The sequence below is a fragment of the Somniosus microcephalus genome, chromosome 28, assembly GCF_052327205.1.
Source record: "Somniosus microcephalus isolate GS21.2 chromosome 28, FLI_Smic_1.0, whole genome shotgun sequence".
NCBI classification, from domain to species: Eukaryota; Metazoa; Chordata; class Chondrichthyes; order Squaliformes; family Somniosidae; genus Somniosus; species Somniosus microcephalus.
This window is the reverse complement of record NC_141014.1, coordinates 4,349,069-4,371,015: the sequence shown is the minus strand read 5'-3', so window position 1 is coordinate 4,371,015 and position 21,947 is coordinate 4,349,069. Positions and strand designations below refer to the sequence as shown.

Sequence of the window (21,947 nt, the reverse complement as noted above, 5' to 3'; positions counted from 1 at the left end):
CGGGCGTGCGGTGTGTGCTGGGACGTGCGGTGTGTGCTGGGATGTGCGGTGTGTGCTGGGACGTGCGGTGTGTGCTGGTGCGTGCGGTGTGTGCTGGGACAGGACGTGTGGTGTGTGCTGGGACATGTGGTGTGTGCTGGGACGGGGCGTACGGTGTGTGCTGGGACAGGGCGTGCAGTGTGTGCTGGGACGGGGCGTGCGATGTGTGCTGGGACGTGCAGTGTGTGCTGGGACGTGCAGTGTGTGCTGGGACGGGTCTGCTGTGTGTGCTGGGACGGGGCGTGCGGTGTGTGCTGGGACGGGGCGTGCAGTGTGTGCTGGGACGGGGTGTGCGGTGTGTGCTGGGACGGGGCGTGTGGTGTATGCTGGGACGAGGCGTGTGGTGTGTGCTGGGGCGTGCGGTGTGTGCTGGGACGGGGCGTGCTGTGTGTGCTGGGACATGCGGTGTGTGCTGGGACAGGCCTGCTGTGTGTGCTGGGACGTGCGGTGTGTGCTGGGACAGGCCTGCTGTGTGTGCTGGGACGGGACGTGCGGTGTGTGCTGGGACGGGGCGTGCTGTGTCTGCTGGGACGTGCGGTGTGTGCTGGGACGTGCGGTGTGTGCTGGGACGTGCGGTGTGTGCTGGGACGGGGTGTGCGGTGTGTGCTGGGACGGGGCGTGTGGTGTGTGCTGGGACGGGCGTGCGGTGTGTGCTGGGACAGGCCTGCTGTGTGTGCTGGGATGGGGAGTACCATGTGCTGGGCTATGAACAGTCGCTCCCACAGGTTCAATGGGAGGACCCAGGCAGGAAACATTGGGCCATCTCTAGATTGTCAACAGATAATTTATTATGAAACACCCTTGATGCAGCGTAGGGGACATCAGGCCACAGGAAGCTTCTCCAATCTTCTTCAGTAAGTTCTGGCAGTAGAATGTCTCCTGGTTGCAACGAGGTCAGAATGAGCACCGTGTGGAGCCGGCAGCTTCCAGTCTTACATCATTAAGGATTCTGCAAAACAACAAGTAAATAAACATTCTACAGGGAGCCGAGAACAGACTTCATCCCCTGCCTCATCAAGCCAGCACTGCCCAAAAACCACCCTGCACTGCACCTGGTCCACCCACAGGCCGCCTGCCCACCCCACAACAACTCGTCCCCAGCCCGGGAGCTCAGTCCACCTGAAGCCCTCACTGGAACACTCCGAAATACCCCACAACCCTCACTGTAACACGCAGATATACCCCACACCCCTCACTGTAACACTGATATACCCCACAGCCCTCACTGTAACACGCTGATATACCCCACAACCCTCACTGTAACACGCTGATATACCCCACACCCCTCACTGTAACACTGATATACCCCACACCCCTCACTGTAACACGCTGATATACCCCACACCCCTCACTGTAACACTCTGATATACCCCACCACCCTCACTGTAACACTCTGATATACCCCACCACCCTCACTGTAACACTCTGATATACCCCACACCCCTCACTGTAACACGCAGATATACCCCACACCCCTCACTGTAACACTGATATACCCCACACCACTCACTGTAACACGCAGATATACCCCACACCCCTCACTGTAACACGCTGATATACCCCGCACCCCTCACTGTAACACTCTGATATACCCCACACCCCTCACTGTAACACGCTGATATACCCCACACCCCTCACTGTAACACTGATATACCCCACACCCCTCACTGGAACACGCTGATATACCCCACACCCCTCACTGGAACACGCTGATATACCCCACACCCCTCACTGTAACACGCAGATATACCCCACACCCCTCACTGTAACACGCAGATATACACCACACCCCTCACTGTAACACTGATATACCCCACACCCCTCACTGTAACACTCTGATATACCCCACACCCCTCACTGTAACACTCTGATATACCCCACATCCCTCACTGTAACACTCTGATATACCCCACACCACTCACTGGAACACTGATATACCCCACACCCCTCACTATAACACTCTGATATACCCCACACCCCTCACTGTAACACTCTGATATACCCCACAACCCTCACTGTAACACGCTGATATACCCCACAACCCTCACTGTAACACGCTGATATACCCCACACCCCTCACTATAACACTCTGATATACCCCACAACCCTCACTGTAACACGCTGATATACCCCACAACCCTCACTGTAACACGCTGATATACCCCACACCACTCACTGGAACACTGATATACCCCACACCCCTCACTATAACACTCTGATATACACCACACCCCTCACTGTAACACTCTGATATACCCCACACCCCTCACTGTAACACTCTGATATACCCCACACCCCTCACTGTAACACTCTGATATACCCCACACCACTCACTGGAACACTGATATACCCCACACCACTCACTATAACACGCTGATATACCCCACAACCCTCACTGTAACACGCTGATATACCCCACACCACTCACTGGAACACTGATATTCCCCACACCCCTCACTATAACACTCTGATATACACCACACCCCTCACTGTAACACTCTGATATACCCCACAACCCTCACTGTAACACGCTGATATACCCCACACCACTCACTGTAACACTGATATACACCACACCCCTCACTGTAACACTCTGATATACCCCACACCCCTCACTGTAACACTCTGATATACCCCACACCCCTCACTTTAACACTCTGATATACCCCACACCCCTCACTATAACACTCTGATATACACCACACCCCTCACTGTAACACTCTGATATACACCACACCCCTCACTGTAACACGCAGATATACCCCGCACCACTCACTGGAACACTGATATACCCCACACCCCTCACTATAACACTCTGATATACACCACACCCCTCACTGTAACACTCTGATATACCCCACAACCCTCACTGTAACACGCTGATATACCCCACACCACTCACTGGAACACTGATATACCCCACACCCCTCACTATAACACTCTGATATACACCACACCCCTCACTGTAACACTCTGATATACCCCACAACCCTCACTGTAACACGCTGATATACCCCACACCACTCACTGGAACACTGATATACCCCACACCCCTCACCGTAACACTGATATACCCCACACCCCTCACTGTAACACGCTGATATACCCCACAACACTCACTGGAACACTGATATACCCCACACCCCTCACTGTAACACGGATATACCCCACAACCCACACTGGAACACACTGATATACCCCACACCCCTCACTGTAACACTCTGATATACCCCACACCCCTCATTGTAACACTGATATGCCCCACACCCCTCACCGTAACACTGATATACCCCACAACCCTCACTGTAACACTGATATACCCCACACCCCTCACTGTAACACTCTGATATACCCCACACCACTCACTGGAACACTGACATACCCCACACCCCTCACCGTAACACTGATATACCCCACAACCCTCACTGTAACACGCTGATATACCCCACACCCCTCACTGTAACACTGATATACCCCACAACCCACACTGGAACACACTGATATACCCCACACCCCTCACTGTAACACTCTGATATACCCCACACCCCTCACTGTAACACGCTGATATGCCCCACACCCCTCACTGTAACACACTGATATACCCCACACCCCTCACTGTAACACTGATATACCCCACACCCCTCACTGTAACACGCTGATATGCCCCACACCCCTCACTGTAACACACTGATATACCCCACACCCCTCACTGTAACACTGATATACCCCACACCCCTCACTGTAACACTCTGATATACCCCACACCCCTCACTGTAACACTGATATACCCCACACCCCTCACTGTAACACACTGATATACCCCACACCCCTCACTGTAACACTGATATACCCCACACCCCTCACTGGAACACTCTGATATACCCCACACCCCTCAGTGTAACACACTGATATACCCCACACCCCTCACTGTAACACTGATATACCCCACACCCCTCACTGGAACACTCTGATATACCCCACACCCCTCAGTGTAACACACTGATATACCCCACACCCCTCACTGTAACACTGATATACCCCACACCCCTCACTGGAACACTCTGATATACCCCACACCCCTCACTGTAACACTCCGAAATACCCCACACCCCTCAGTGTAACACACTGATATACCCCACACCCCTCACTGGAACACTCTGATATACCCCACACCCCTCAGTGTAACACACTGATATACCCCACACCCCTCACTGGAACACTCTGATATACCCCACACCCCTCACTGGAACACTCTGATATACCCCACACCCCTCAGTGTAACACACTGATATACCCCACACCCCTCAATGTAACACTGATATACCCCACACCCCTCACTGGAACACTCTGATATACCCCACACCCCTCACTGTAACACTCCGAAATACCCCACACCCCTCAGTGTAACACACTGATATACCCCACACCCCTCACTGGAACACACTGATATACCCCACACCCCTTACTGGAACACTCTGATATACCCCACACCCCTCACTGTAACACACTGATATACCCCACACCCCTCACTGTAACACACTGATATACCCCACACCCCTCACTGGAACACTCTGATATACCCCACACCCCTCACTGTAACACTGATATACCCCACACCCCTCACTGTAACACACTGATATACCCCACACCCCTCACTGTAACACTCTGATATACCCCACACCCCTCATTGGAACACACTGATATACCCCACACCCCTCACTGTAACACTGATATACCCCACACCCCTCACTGTAACACTCTGATATATCCCACACCCCTCACTGTAACACTCTGATATATCCCACACCCCTCACTGGAACACTCTGATATACCCCACACCCCTCACTGTAACACGCTGATATACCCCACAACCCTCACTGTAACACACTGATATACCCCACACCCCTCACTGTAACACTGATATACCCCACACCCCTCACTGTAACACACTGATATACCCCACAACCCTCACTGTAACACTCTGATATATCCCACACTCCTCACTGTAACACGCTGATATACCCCACACCCCTCACTGTAACACACTGATATACCCCACACCCCTCACTGTAACACTCTGATATATCCCACACTCCTCACTGTAACACGCTGATATACCCCACACCCCTCACTGTAACACTCTGATATACCACACACCGCTCACTGTAACACTGATATACCCTACACCTCTCACTGTAACACTCTGATATACCACACACCGCTCACTGTAACACTGATATACCCTACACCTCTCACTGTAACACGCTGATATACCCCACACCCCTCACTGTAACACTCTGATATACACCACACCCCTCACTGTAACACTCTGATATACCCCACAACCCTCACTGTAACACGCTGATATACCCCACACCACTCACTGGAACACTGATATACCCCACACCCCTCACTATAACACTCTGATATACCCCACACCCCTCACTGTAACACTCTGATATATCCCACACTCCTCACTGTAACACGCTGATATACCCCACACCCCTCACTGTAACACTCTGATATACCACACACCTCTCACTGTAACACTCTGATATACCACACACCGCTCACTGTAACACTGATATACCCTACACCTCTCACTGTAACACGCTGATATACCCCACACCCCTCACTGTAACACACTGATATACCCCACACCCCTCACTGTAACACTCTGATATACCCCACACCCCTCACTGTAACACTCTGATATACCCCACAACCCTCACTGTAACACGCTGATATACCCCACACCACTCACTGGAACACTGATATACCCCACACCCCTCACTATAACACTCTGATATACACCACACCCCTCACTGTAACACTCTGATATACCCCACAACCCTCACTGTAACACTGATATACCCCACAACCCTCACTGTAACACGCTGATATACCCCACACCACTCACTGGAACACTGATATACCCCACACCCCTCACCGTAACACTGATATACCCCACAACCCTCCCTGTAACACTGATATACCCCACAACCCACACTGGAACACACTGATATACCCCACACCCCTCACTGTAACACTCTGATATACCCCACACCCCTCACTGTAACACGCTGATATGCCCCACACCCCTCACTGTAACACTGATATACCCCACACCCCTCACTGTAACACACTGATATACCCCACACCCCTCACTGTAACACTGATATACCCCACACCCCTCACTGGAACACTCTGATATACCCCACACCCCTCAGTGTAACACACTGATATACCCCACACCCCTCACTGTAACACTGATATACCCCACACCCCTCACTGGAACACTCTGATATACCCCACACCCCTCAGTGTAACACACTGATATACCCCACACCCCTCACTGTAACACTGATATACCCCACACCCCTCACTGGAACACTCTGATTTACCCCACACCCCTCACTGTAACACTCTGATATACCCCACACCCCTCACTGGAACACTCTGATATACCCCACACCCCTTACTGGAGCACTCTGATATACCCCACACCCCTTACTGGAACACTCTGATATACCCCACACCCCTCACTGGAACACTCTGATATACCCCACACCCCTCACTGCAACACTCTGATATACCCCACACCCCTCATTGTAACACACTGATATACCCCACACCCCTCACTGTAACACTGATATACCCCACACCCCTTACTGGAACACTCTGATATACCCCACACCCCTCACTGTAACACTCTGATATACCCCACACCCCTCACTGTAACACACTGATATACCCCACACACCTCACTGGAACACTCTGATATACCCCACACCCCTCACTGTAACACTGATATACCCCACACCCCTCACTGTAACACTCTGATATACCCCACACCCCTCACTGTAACACACTGATATACCCCACACCCCTCACTGGAACACTCTGATATACCCCACACCCCTCACTGTAACACTGATATACCCCACACCCCTCACTGTAACACTCTGATATATCCCACACCCCTCACTGTAACACGCTGATATACCCCACAACCCTCACTGTAACACGCTGATATACCCCACACCCCTCACTGTAACACTGATATACCCCACACCCCTCACTGTAACACACTGATATACCCCACAACCCTCACTGTAATACTCTGATATACCCCACACTCCTCACTGGTATACTCTGATATACCCCACACCCCTCATTGGAACACACTGATATACCCCACACCCCTCACTGTAACACACTGATATACCCCACACCCCTCACTGTAACACTCTGATATATCCCACACCCCTCACTGTAACACTCTGATATACCCCACACCCCTCACTGTAACACGCTGATATACCCCACACCCCTCACTGTAACACTCTGATATACCACACACCGCTCACTGTAACACTGATATACCCTACACCTCTCACTGTAACACGCTGATATACCACACTCCTCTCACTGTAACACTGATATACCCCACACCCCTTACTGTAACACGCTGGTATACCCCACACCCCTCACTGTAACACTCTGATATACCCCAAACCCCTCAATGTAACACTGATATACCCCACACCCCTCACTGTAACACTGATGCACCCCACACCCACACTGATATTCCCCACACCCCTCACTGTAACACTCTGATATACCCCACACCCCTCACTGTAACACTATGATATACCCCAAACCCCTCAATGTAACACTGATATACCCCACACCCCTCACTGTAACACTGATGCACCCCACACCCACACTGTTATTCCCCACACCCCTCACTGTAACACTGATATACCCCACACCCCTTACTGTAACACGCTGGTATACCCCACACCCCTCACTGTAACACTCTGATATACCCCAAACCCCTCAATGTAACACTGATATACCCCACACCCCTCACTGTAACACTGATGCACCCCACACCCACACTGATATTCCCCACACCCCTCACTGTAACACTCTGATATACCCCACACCCCTCACTGTAACACTGATACACCCCACACCCCTCACTGTAACACTCTGATATACACCACAACCCTCACTGTAACACTCTGATATACCCCAAACTCCTCACTGTAACACTGATACACCCCACACTGTAACACTGATATACCCCACACCCCTCACCGTAACAGTGATATAACCCACACCCCTCACTGTAACACTGATATTCCCCACACCCCTCACTGTAACACACTGATATACCCCACACCCCTCACTGTAACACACTGATATACCCCACACCCCTCACTGTAACACACTGATATACCCCACACCTCTCACTGTAACACGCTGATATACACCACACCCCTCACTGTAACACACTGATATACCCCACACCCCTTACTGTAACACGCTGGTATACCCCACACCCCTCACTGTAACACTCTGATATACCCCAAACCCCTCACTGTAACACTCTGATATACCCCACACTCCTCACTGGAACACTCTGATATACCCCACACCCCTCACTGTAACACGCTGATATACCCCACACCCCTCACTGTAACACTCTGATATACCACACACCGCTCACTGTAACACTGATATACCCTACACCTCACTGTAACACGCTGATATACACCACGCCCCTCACTGTAACACACTGATATACCCCACACCCCTTACTGTAACACGCTGGTATACCCCACACCCCTCACTGTAACACTCTGATATACCCCAAACCCCTCAATGTAACACTGATATACCCCACACCCCTCACTGTAACACTGATGCACCCCACACCCACACTGATATTCCCCACACCCCTCACTGTAACACTCTGATATACCCCACACCCCTCACTGTAACACTTGGGTCAGAGCGATCATAACATGATCGATTTCTCACTCGAAATGGAGAGCGAAGAAATTGACTCAGAGACTAAGGTCCTGAATTTAAACAAGGGGAATTATGATGCCATGAGACGGGAACTGAGTAGGTCTGATTGGACAACGTTCCTGAGAGGACTGGAGGTAGATAAACAATGGCAAACATTTAAAGATAGAATGACAAAATTGCAAAAATTGTTTATACCAATCTGGCATAAAAGGAAATCTAAAAAGGTGACTCAACCGTGGATAACAGGGGAAATTAGAGACAGCATAAAATCCAAAGATAGGGCGTATAAAATAGCCAAAAAAAGCGCCAGAGCGGAAGATTGGGAACAGTTTAAGATAGAGCAAAGGAGGGCAAAGGGCATGATCAAGAGGGGCAAAATAGCTTACGAAAACAAGCTGGCGGAAAATATAAAAACTAACTCCAAAAGCTTTTATAAATATATCAAAAGGAAAAGACTGGTGAAAACCAAAGTTGGTCCATTGCAGTCAGATACGGGGGAATATATAATGGGAAATAAGGAAATGGCAGATCAACTAAATGCATACTTTGGGTCAGTCTTTACGAAGGAAGACACAAAAAACCTCCCTGGGATATCGGGAAAAATAGGGACATTGGCAAAGGAGGAACTGACGCAAATCAATATCTCTAAGGATATGGTGTTAAGGAAGCTAAAGGGATTGAAGGTGGACAAATCCCCAGGGCCTGATAACATGCATCCTAGGGTACTGAAGGAGGTGGCCCTAGAGATAGCGGATGCACTAAGGATGATTTTTCAGAATTCATTAGACTCGGGAACAGTGCCGATGGATTGGAGGGTAGCTAACGTTACCCCACTATTCAAAAAGGGGGGTAGGGAAAAAGCAGGTAATTACAGACCTGTAAGCCTTACATCAGTTGTGGGCAAAATGCTGGAGTCCATCATTAAGGATGAAATAGCGGAGCACTTAGCAAATGGGGACAGGATAGGACAGAGTCAACATGGATTTACAAAGGGTAAATCGTGCTTGACTAATCTATTGGAATTTTTTGAGGGAGTAACTGGTAGAATAGATGGGGGAGAGCCAGTAGATGTGGTGTACCTGGACTTCCAAAAGGCCTTCGATAAGGTCCCACATAAAAGATTAGCATGGAAAATTGAGGCTCATGGGATAAAGGGGAAAGTTTTGGCGTGGATAGGGAACTGGCTGTCAGATAGAAAACAGAGAGTTGGAATAAACGGCTCATTTTCTGAATGGCAGGCAGTAACAAGTGGGGTACCACAGGGATCTGTCCTGGGCCCCCAGCTGTTCACAATTTACATTAATGACCTGGATCAGGGAGTCGGATGCAGCATTTCCAAATTTGCAGACGACACTAAACTAGGAGGTGGGGTGGGCTCAGAGGAAGAGACCAGGAAGCTCCAGAGCGATTTGGACAGACTGGGCGATTGGGCGGATAAATGGCAGATGCACTATAATGTGGACAAGTGCGAAGTTATCCACCTTGGGTGCAGGAACGGGAGGGCAAATTATTATTTAAATGGCAATAGATTGGGAGAGGGGGAAGTACAGAGAGACCTGGGTGTTCTTGTACACCAGTCACTGAAGGCGAGCATGCAGGTGCAACAGGCGGTCAAGAAGGCAAACGGTATGCTGGCCTTCATAGCAAAAGGGTTAGAATACAGGAACAGGGATACCTTGCTGCAGCTGTACAGGGCACTGGTGAGACCACACCTCGAGTACTGTGTACAGTTTTGGTCGCCTCATCTGAGGAAGGATGTTCTTGCCATGGAGGGGGTGCAGCGGCGATTCACCAGGCTGATACCAGGAATGGCGGGAATGACCTATGAGGAGAGACTATGTAGTTTAGGGATGTACACACTGGAGTTTAGAAGATTGAGAGGGGACCTCATAGAAGTGTATAAAATTCTGACAGGTCTAGACAGACTGGATGCAGAAGGAATGTTTCCCTTGGCGGGTGAGAACAGAACTAGAGGACATAATTTAAGGATAAGGGCTAAACCATTTAGGACAGAGATGAGGGGGAATTTCTTCACTCAGAGAGTGGTGAACCTGTGGAACTCATTGCCACAGAGGGCAGTGTACGCCAGCTCATTAAATATATTTAAGAGGGAATTAGATATATTTCTACGGGCAAAAGGGGTTAAGGGTTACGGAGAGAAGGCGGGGACGGGATACTGAATTAAAGGATCAGCCATGATCTCATTAAATGGCGGAGCAGGCACGAAGGGCCGAATGGCCTACTCCTGCTCCTATCTTCTATGTATCTATGTATCTATGATACACCCCACACCCCTCACTGTAACACTCTGATATACCCCACACCCCTCACTGTAACACTGTGATATACCCCACACCCCTCACTGTAACACTGATACACCCCACACCCCTCACTGTAACACTCTGATATACCCCACACCCCTCACTGTAACACTCTGGTATACCCCACACTCCTCGCTGTAACACTGATACACCCCACACTGTAACACTGATATACCCCACACCCCTCACTGTAACAGTGATATAACCCACACCCCTCACTGTAACACTGATATACCCCACACCCGTCACTGTAACACTGATATACCCCACAACCCTCACATTAACACAGATATACCTCACACCGCTCACTGTAACGCTCTGATATATCCCACACCCCTCACTGTAACACTGATATACCCCACAACCCTCACATTAACACTGATATACCCCACACCGCTCACTGTAACGCTCTGATATATCCCACACCCCTCACTGTAACACTGATATACCCCACACCCCTCACTGTAACACTGATATACCCGACACCCCTCACTGTCACACTGATATAGCTCTCATCCCTCACTGTTAACTGATATACCCCACACCCCTTACTGTAACACTGATATACTCCACGCCCCTCATTTTTTTTAAAATTCATTGATGGGATGTGGGCGTCGCTGGCTAGGCCTGCATTTAGTGCCCATCCCTAGTTGCCCTTGAGAAGATGGTGGTGAGCCACCTTCTTGAACCGCTGCAGTCCATATGGTGCAGGTACACCCACAATGCTGTTAAGAAGGGAGTTCCAGGATTTTGGCCCAGCGACAGTGAAGGAACGGCGATACAGGTCCAAGTCAGGATGGTGTGTGGCTTGGAGGGGAACTTGTAGGTGGTGGTGTTCCCATGCGTCTGCTGCCCTTGTCCTTCTAAGTGGTAGAGGTCGCGGGTTTGGAAGGTGCTGTTGAAGGAGCTTTGGCGAGTTGCTGCAGTGCATCTTGTAGATGGTACACACTGCAGCCACAGTGCGCCGGTGGTGGAGGGAGTGAATGTTGGAGGTGGTGGATGGGGTGCCAATCAAGCGGGCTGCTTTATCCTGGATGGTGTCGAGCTTCTTGAGTGTTGTTGGAGCTGCACTCATCCAGGCAAGTGGAGAGTATTCCATCACACTCCTGACTTGTGCCTTGTAGATGGTGGAAAGGCTTTGGGGAGTCAGGAGGTGAGACACTCGCCGCAGAATTCCCAGCCTCTGACCTGCTCTTGTAGCCACAGTATTTATATGGCTGGTCCAGTTCAGTTTCTGATCAATGGTAACCCCCAGGATGTTGATAGTGGGGGATTCAGTGATGGTAATGCCATTGAATGTCAAGGGGAGATTGTTAGACTCTCACTTGTTGGAGATGGTCATTGCCTGGCACTTGTGTGGTGTGAATGTTACTTGCCACTTGTCAGCCCAAGTCTGAATGTTGTCCAGGTCTTGCTGCATGTGGACACGAACTGCGTCAGTATCTGACGAGTCTCGAATAGTGCTGAACAGTGTGCAATCATCAGCGAACATCCCCACTTCTCACCTTATGATGGAGGGAAGGTCATTGATGAAACAGCTGAAGATGGTTGGGCCTAGGACACTGCCCTGAGGAACTCCTGCAGTGATGTCATGTGATTGAGATGAATGACCTCCAACAACCACAGCCAACTTCCTATGTGCTAGGTATGATTCCAACCAATGGAGAGTTTTCCCCTTGATTCCCACTGACTTCAGTTTTGCTAGGGCTCCTTGATGCCACACTCGATCAAATGCTGCCTTGATGTCAAGGGCAGTCACTCTCACCTCACCTCTAGAATTCAGCTCTTTTGTCCATGTTTGGACCAAGGCTGTAATGAGGTCAGGAGCTGAGTGGCCCTGGCGGAACCCAAACTGGGCGTCAGTTAGCAGGTTATTGCTGAGTAAGTGCCGCTTGATAGGATTGTCGACGACACCTTCCATCACTTTGCTGATGATTGAGAGTAGATTGTAACACTGATATACTCCAAACCCCTCACTGTTATCCTTTGATATACCCCACACCCCTCACAGTGACACTGATATACCCCACACCCCTCACTGCAACACTGATATACCCCACATCCGTCACTGTAACACTTATATACCCCACACCCCTCACTGTAACACTGACATACCCCACATCCATCACTATAACACTGATATACCCCGCACCCCTCACTGTTATGTTCTGATATACCCCACACCCCTCACCGTAACACTGATGCACCCCACACCCCGCACTGTAACACTGATATACCCCACACCCTTCACTGTAACACTGATATACCCCACACCCCTCACTGGAACACTGATATACCCCACACCCCTCACTGTAGCACACTGATACACCCTGCACCACTCACTGTTATGCTCTGATATACCCCACTACCCTCACTGTAACACTGATATAGCCCCCATCCCTCACTGTAACACTGATATACCCCACACCCCTCACTGTAACACTGATATACCCCAACCCCTCACTGTAACACTGATACACCCCACACTGTAACACTGATATACCCCACACCCCTCACTGTAACACTGATATACCCCACACCCCTCACTGTAATACTGATATACCCCAAACCCCTCACTGTAACACTGATATACCCCACTCCCCTCACTGTAACACTGATATACCCCACACCCTTCACTGTAATACTGATATACCCCAAACCCCTCACTGTAACACTCTGATATACCCCACACCCCTCACTGTAACACTGATATACTCCACACCCCTCACTGTAACACTGATATACCCCACACCCCTCACTGTAACACTGATATACCCCACACCCCTCACTGTAACATTGATATACCCCACACCCCTCACTGTAACACTGATATACTCCACACCCCTCACTGTAACAATGATATACCCCACACCCCTCACTGTAACACTGATATACCCACACCCCTCACTGTAACACTGAGATACCCCACACCCCTCACTGTAACACTGATATACCCCACACCCCTCACTGTAACACTGATATACCCCACACCCCTCACTGTAACATTGATATACCCCACACCCCTCACTGTAACAATGATATACCCCACACCCCTCACTGCAACACTGATATACACCACACCCCTCCCTGTAACACTGATATACCCCACACCCCTCACTGTAACACTGGTATACCCCACACCCTCACTGTAACAATGATATACCCCACACCCCTCACTGTAACAATGATATACCCCACACCCCTCACTGTAACACTGATATACCCCACACCCCTCACTGTAACACTGATATACCCCACACCCCTCACTGTAACACTGATATACCCCACAACCCTCACTGTAACACTGATATACCCCACACCCCTCACTGTAACACTGATATACCCCGCACCCCTCACTGTAACACTGATATACCCCGCACCCCTCACTGTAACAATGATATACCCCGCACCCCTCACTGTAACACTGATATACCCCACACCCCTCACTGTAACAATGATATACCCCACACCCCTCACTGTAACACTGATATACCCCACACCCCTCACTCTAACACTGATATACCCCACACCCCTCACTGTAACACTGATATACCCCGCACCCCTCACTGTAACACTGATATACCCCACACCCCTCACTGTAACACTGATATACCCCACACCCCTCACTGTAACACTGATATACCCCGCACCCCTCACTGTAACACTGATATACCCCACACCCCTCACTGTAACAATGATATACCCCACACCCCTCACTGTAACACTGATATACCCCACACCCCTCACTCTAACACTGATATACCCCACACCCCTCACTGTAACAATAATATACCCCACACCCCTCACTGTAACACTGATATACCCCGCACCCCTCACTGTAACAATGATATACCCCACACCCCTCACTGTAACAATGATATACCCCACACCCCTCACTGTAACACTGATATACCCCACACCCCTCACTGTAACACTGATATACCCCACACCCCTCACTGTAACACTGATATACCCCACACCCCTCACTGTAACACTGATATACCCCGCACCCCTCACTGTAATGTTCTCCCAGAAGAAGCTAAATTGGGTAGAGGAGCAGAGGGATCTGGGGATACAGACACACTAATTACTAAAAGTAGCGGCGCCGGATAATAAGGCCATAAAAAAAGCAAACCAAACACTCGGGTTTATTTCTAGAGGGATAGAATTGAAAAGTAGGGAAGTTATGCTAAACCTGTATTGAACCTTGGTTAGACCACACTTAGAGTACTGCGTACAGTTCTGGTCGCCATATTATAATAAGGATATAGAGGCACTGGAGAGGGTGCAGAGAAGGTTTACAAGGTTGATGCCAGAACTGCGAGGTTATACCTATCAGGAAAGGATGAACAGGCTGGGTCTCTTTTCTCTTGAAAAAGAGAAGGCTGAGGTGTGACCTAATCGAGGTCTTTAAAATTATGAAAGGTTTTGCTAGAGTCGATACAGAGAGAGTGTTTCCACTTGTGGGGCAGAGCATAACTAGAGGCCATCAATATAAGATAGTCACCAAGAAATCAGGTAGGGAATTCAGGAGAAACTTCTTTACCCAGAGAGTGGTGAGAATGTGGAACTCGCTGCCACAGGGAGTGGTTGAAGCGAATAGTATCGATGCATTTAAGGGGAAGGTAGATAAGCATATGAGGGAGAAGGGAATACAGGGCTATGCTGATAGTGTTAGATGAGGAAAGACGGGAGGAGGCTCGAGTGGAGCATAAACGCCGGCATGGACTGGTTGGGCCGAATGGCCTGTTTCTGTGCCGTATATTCTATGTAATACTATATAATCTGGCTGTTCCAGATAACAGCCCTACTACTCACCCTCATGGGTTAGGAGCCTGCCCCGGTGTTTAACTTGACTGTGCCAGCTGTTGTGCCCTGTAAGAAGAAAATAGAGATTATTTTAGAGAAAACAAGGTACTATGGGATGCATGACGGTGCTTCCTGGGGCTGGGGGTGTACACCACTCAATCACTGTGTGTAGCAGAGTACTGGCAGGACAGGACAGCTGCCCCATGGTCCAGGGAAAGCCTGATTACCAACACTCGGTAGTGGGAGGAATGAACTCAGAAGCAGCAAGGAGTGGCAGAGAGGGACGTGCAGACTCAACGGTTGGGGTAGAGCTACAACCCAGACCTCATGGAATCTTACTGGAATCCATTATTAAGAAAGTGGTAACAGGGCACTTAGAAAATCAAAATACAGGAAACTTCACGATATCCAGCACCGATGGGACCGGCGTGATGCCGATCTATGAAAACTTCCGGACAGACCAGCGCTAATGTTGAAGCATACGGAGGTTTTCATCTCCGTATCTGACAACAAATACTGTTGCTTAGCAACAGCTTGTAAACAGTTGGCTCATACCTTGGAAGTGTCTCTGTAGCTTAGCAACAGCTTCAGAGAGGCTTTCCAGAGACTGACTGTTTAAAAAAATGCTAGGAGAAGAAAAAAAACCTAACAAAACGGCTGCTGATTTCTGCCGTTAGATCGAGGTTTCCGGCCATACAACCTCCGGCTAAACCAAAGTTTCCTGTATGATTAGGTAGAGTCAACATGGTTTGATGAAAGGGAAATTGTGTTTGACAAATCTATTAGAGTTTTTTGAGGATGTAACTAGCAGGGTAGATAAAGGGGAATGAGTGGATGTAGTATATTTGGATTTCCAAAAGGCATTCGATAAGGTGCCACATAAAAGGTTGTTACACAAGATTTCATGGGGTTGGGGGTAATATATCATGGATAGAGGATTGGTTAACGGACAGAAAACAGAGAGTAGTGATAAATGGGTCATTTTCGGGTTGGCAGGCTGTAACTAGTGGGGTGCGCAAGGATCAGTGCTTGGGCCTCAGCTATTTACAATCCACATGAATGACTTAGATGAATGGACCAAGTGCAATGTAGTCAAGTTTGCTGACGATATAATGCTAGATGGGAAAGTAAGCTGTGAGGAGGATACAAAGAGCACGGTGGCATAGTGGTTAGCACTGTTGCCTCACAGCGCCAGGGACCCGGGTTCGAATCCGGCCTCGGGCGACTGTCTGTGTGGAGTTTGCACATTCTCCCCGTGTTTGCGTGGGTTTCCTCCGGGTGCTCCGGTTTCCTCCCACAGTCCAAAGATGTGCGGGTTAGGTTGATTGGCTATGATAAATTGACCCTTAGTGTTAGGGGGATTAAATACATGGGGTTACGGGGAACATACTTCTCTCCAGCAGAAAAACATCCATTCACCACTGCTCTCTGCCTTTAATCCCTTAGCCAATTAAGTACCCAAGTTACCACCGTCCCTTGAATGCCAAGTGCTTCTATTTTCCAAATAGGTCCATTATGTGGTACTTTATCAAATGCCTTTTGAAAGTCCATGTACAACTTGACCCCAGGTGCGGTCGGGGCCGCGACCCCAGGTGCGGCCGGGGCCGCGACCCCAGGTGCGGCCGGGGCCGCGACCCCAGGTGCGGCCGGGCCCGCGACCCCAGGTGCGGCCGGGGCCGCGACCCCAGGTGCGGTCGGGGCCGCGACCCCAGGTGCGGTCGGGCCCGCGACCCCAGGTGCGGTCGGGCCCGTGACCCCAGGTGCGGTCGGGCCCGTGACCCCAGGTGCGGTCGGGCCCGTGACCCCAGGTGCGGTCGGGGCCGTGACCCCAGGTGCGGTCGGGGCCGTGACCCCAGGTGCGGCCGGGGCCGTGGCCCCAGGTGCGGTCGGGGCCGCGACCCCAGGTGCGGTCGGGGCCGTGACCCCAGGTGCGGTCGGGGCCGTGACCCCAGGTGCGGCCGGGGCCGCGACCCCAGGTGCGGTCGGGGCCGCGACCCCAGGTGCGGTCGGGCCCGCGACCCCAGGTGCGGTCGGGCCCGTGACCCCAGGTGCGGTCGGGCCCGTGACCCCAGGTGCGGTCGGGCCCGTGACCCCAGGTGCGGTCGGGGCCGTGACCCCAGGTGCGGTCGGGGCCGTGACCCCAGGTGCGGCCGGGGCCGTGGCCCCAGGTGCGGCCGGGGCCGTGACCCCAGGTGCGGCCGGGGCCGTGACCGCAGGTGCGGCCGGGGCCGTGACCCCAGGTGCGGCCGGGGCCGTGACCCCAGGTGCGGTCGGGGCCGTGACCCCAGGTGCGGCCGGGGCCGTGACCCCAGGTGCGGTCGGGGCCGTGACCCCAGGTGCGGTCGGGGCCGTGACCCCAGGTGCGGTCGGGGCCGTGACCCCAGGTGCGGTCGGGGCCGTGACCCCAGGTGCAGTCGGGAGACAGTGGGGACTTTCATCCCCTCAGCCTGAGCTGGTTTTGGGCCCGGGTCTCACCCACTGGTCCAGCCAACTCCCAATAATTTGTTTATTTTAAAACTGGAATTTTCACAACAACAACTGATATTTCTAATACAAAAGCAAAATACTGCGGATGCTGGAAATCTGAAATAAAAAGGGAAAATGCTGCAAATACGCAGGTCAGGCAGCATCTGTGGAGAGAGAAACAGAGTTAATGCTCAGTGTGCTGTGTCACTAACCCACTGGGCTGCTGCTGCAACAGTTTCTCCTTCATCTCCTTCAGCTTGAGCAGGTTCTGATATCCTGCTTCAATCACGTCACTGTATGTGGGAGCGTCATCTGTAAATTCACCAGTTAGAGAAAAAAGCAGGGAGGAGGATAGGATGAAACGTCAAATGATTCATTCTCGATGCACCAAAGCTTACTCTTCTCCCCTTCCCAGAATCACAGAAACCCCACAGTGCAGATAGAGGCCATTTCGGCCCATCGAGCCTGCACCGACACATATCCCACCCGATCCCCGTAACCCCTACACCGACACATATCCCACCCTATCCCCGTAACCCCACGTATTTAATCCCCCTAACACTAAGGGTCAATTTATCATAGCCAATCAACCTAACCCGCACATCTTTGGACTGTGGGAGGAAACCGGAGCACCCGGAGGAAACCCACGCAAACACGGGGAAAATGTGCAAACTCCACACAGACAGTCACCCGAGGCCGGATTCGAACCCGGGTCCCTGGCGCTGTGAGGCAACAGTGCTAACCACTATGCCACCGTGCTGGCCAGCAATGCGGAGACTGTGATTTGATGAAGTTGTTGGCACACGATTGATTCTTTGCTCCCTCTATGGACTGGATCTCAAAGACTAATGCCATGTACAAAGTGAGGGATAGAAACATAGAAGATAGGAGCAGGAGTACGCCATTCGGCCCCTCGAGCCTGCTCCGCCATTCAATGCGATCATGGCTGATCATCCAAATTCAGTACCCGGTCCCTGCTTTCTCCCCATACCCCTTGATCCCTTTAGCCTTAAGAAATATATCCAACTCCTTCTTGAATATATTTAATGTATTGGCCTCTACTGCCTTCTGTGGTAGAGAATTCCACAGGTTCACCACTCTCTGGGTGAAGAAATTCCTCCTCATTTCTGTCCTAAATGGCCTACCCCTTATCCTTAGACTGTGACCCCTGGTTCTGGACTCCCCGACCATCGGGAACATCCTGTCAGAATTTTATAAGTTTCAATGAGATCCCCTCTCATTCTTCTAAACTCCAGCGAGTACAAGCCCAATCGACCCAATCTCTCCTCATACGTCATTCCTGCCATCCCAGGTATCAGCCTGGTGAATCTTCGCTGAACTCCCTCATTGGAAAGAACATCCTTCCTCACATAAGGCGACCAAAACTGCACACAATACTCAAGATGTGGTCTCACCAAGGCCCTGTACAACTGCAGCAAGACATCCTTGTTCCTGTACTCAAACCCTCTCGCTACGAAGGCCAACATACCATTTGCCTTCTTAACCGCCTGCTGCACCTGCATGCTTACCTTCAGCGACTGGTGCACAAGGACACCCAGGTCTCGTTGCACTTCCCCTTCTCCCAATCTATTGCCATTCAGATAATAATCTGCCTTCCTGTTTTTGCCACCAAAGTGGATAACCTCACATTTATCCACATTATATTGCATCTGCCATGCTTTTGCCCAATCACCCAACCTCGCAGCACACACGCCCACCCAGCTTTGTGTCATCTGCAAATTTGGAGATATTACATCTAGTTCCCTTGTCTAGATCATTAATATATATTGTGAATAGCTGGGGTCCAAGGACCGATCCCTGCGGTACCCCACTAGTCACTGCCTGCCACTCGGAAAAAGACCTGTTTATTCCAACTCTTTGCTTTCTGTCTGCCAACCAGTTCTCTACCCAAGTCAATACCTTGCCCCCAATCCCATGTGCCTTAACTTTACACGCTAATCTCTTATGCGGGACCTTATCGAAAGCCTTCTGAAAGTCCAAATACACCACATCCACTGGTTCTCCCTTATCTATTTTATCAGTTACATCCTCAAAAAATTCCAGTAGATTAGTGAAGCACGATTTACCTTTAGTAAATCCATGTTGACTTTGTCCGATCCTGTCACTGTTTTCCAAGTGCTCTGCTATTACATCTTTTATAATGGACTCTAGCATTTTCCCCACTACCATGTTAGGCTTATTGGTCTGTAATTCCCCGCTTTCTCTCTACCACCTTTTTTGAATAGTGGGGTAACATTAGCTACCCGCCAATCCATGGGTACTGTTCCAGCTACCATCGAATGTTGGAAGATGATCAGCAATGCATCTACTATTTCTCGGGTCACTTCCTTAAGTACCCTAGGATGTAGATTATCAGGCCCTGGGGATTTATCGGCCTTCAATCCCATCAATTTTCCTAACACCATTTCCCTACAAATATTGATTTCTTTCAGTTCCTCCCTTTCATCAGACCCTATGTTCCCCGCCATCTCTGGGAGGTTATTTATGTCCTCCTCTGTGAAGACAGAACCAAAATATGTATTTAATTGGTCTGCCATTTCTTTGTTCCCCATTATAAATTCCCCTGATTCTGACTGCAAGGGACCTACGCTTGACCTCACCAATCTTTTTCTCTTCACATATCTATAAAAGCTTTTACAGTCAGTTTTTATGTTCCCTGCAAGCTTACTCTCATATTCTATTTTCCCTTTCTTAATTAATCCCTTTGTCCTCCTTTGTTGAATCCTAAACTGCTCCCAATCCTCAGGTTTTCTGCTTTTTCTGGCCAATTTATATGTCCTCTCCTTGGATCTTATGCTATCCCTAATTTCCCTTGTTAACCACGGTTGAGTCACCTTTTTTGTTTCATTTTTATGCCAAACTGGGATGAACAAATTCTGTAGTTCATCCATGCGGTCTTTGAATGTTTGCCATTGCCTATCCACCGTCAACCCTTTGAGTGACATTCCCCAATCAATCCTACCCAACTCGCGCCTCAGACCATCGTAGTTTCCTTTATTTAAATTTAGGACCCTAGTCTCTGAGTCAACTACTTCATTCTCCATCTTAATGAAGAATTTGATCATATTATGATCGCTCCGACCAAAGGGGCCTCGTACAACAAGATTGCTAATTAATCCTTTCTCGTTACATAATACCCAGTCTAAGATGGCCCGATCTCTGGTTGGTTCCTCGACATATTGGTCCAGGAAACCATCCTGTAAACACGCCAGGAATTCCTCTTCCACAGTATTGTTACTAATTTGGTTAGCCCAATCTATATGTAGATTAAAGTCATGCATGATGACTGCTGTGTCCTTATTGCACGCTTCTCTAATTTCCCTTTTAATGCAATCCCTTCTTTAACCACCTCCCTTTCCTTTTTGCCTATCTTTCCTGAATATTTAATAACCCTGGATGTTGAGTTCCCAGCCTTGGCCACCCTGGAGCCATGTTTCCGTAATCCCAATCAAATCATATTCGTTTACC

At 50.1% G+C, this 21,947-nt stretch overlaps 1 long non-coding RNA gene across 1 annotated transcript; it reads right to left on the bottom strand.

Moving 5' to 3' along the window:
- Positions 1-819: 819 nt before the first annotated feature.
- On the bottom strand, positions 820-19,412 carry LOC147098728 (uncharacterized). Its single transcript, XR_015073910.1, has 3 exons — positions 18,671-19,412; positions 16,002-16,058; positions 820-988 (listed from the first exon to the last, which is right to left on the bottom strand). It is a non-coding gene; the product is annotated as an uncharacterized LOC147098728 (long non-coding RNA).
- Between the last annotated feature and the right edge of the window lie 2,535 nt (positions 19,413-21,947).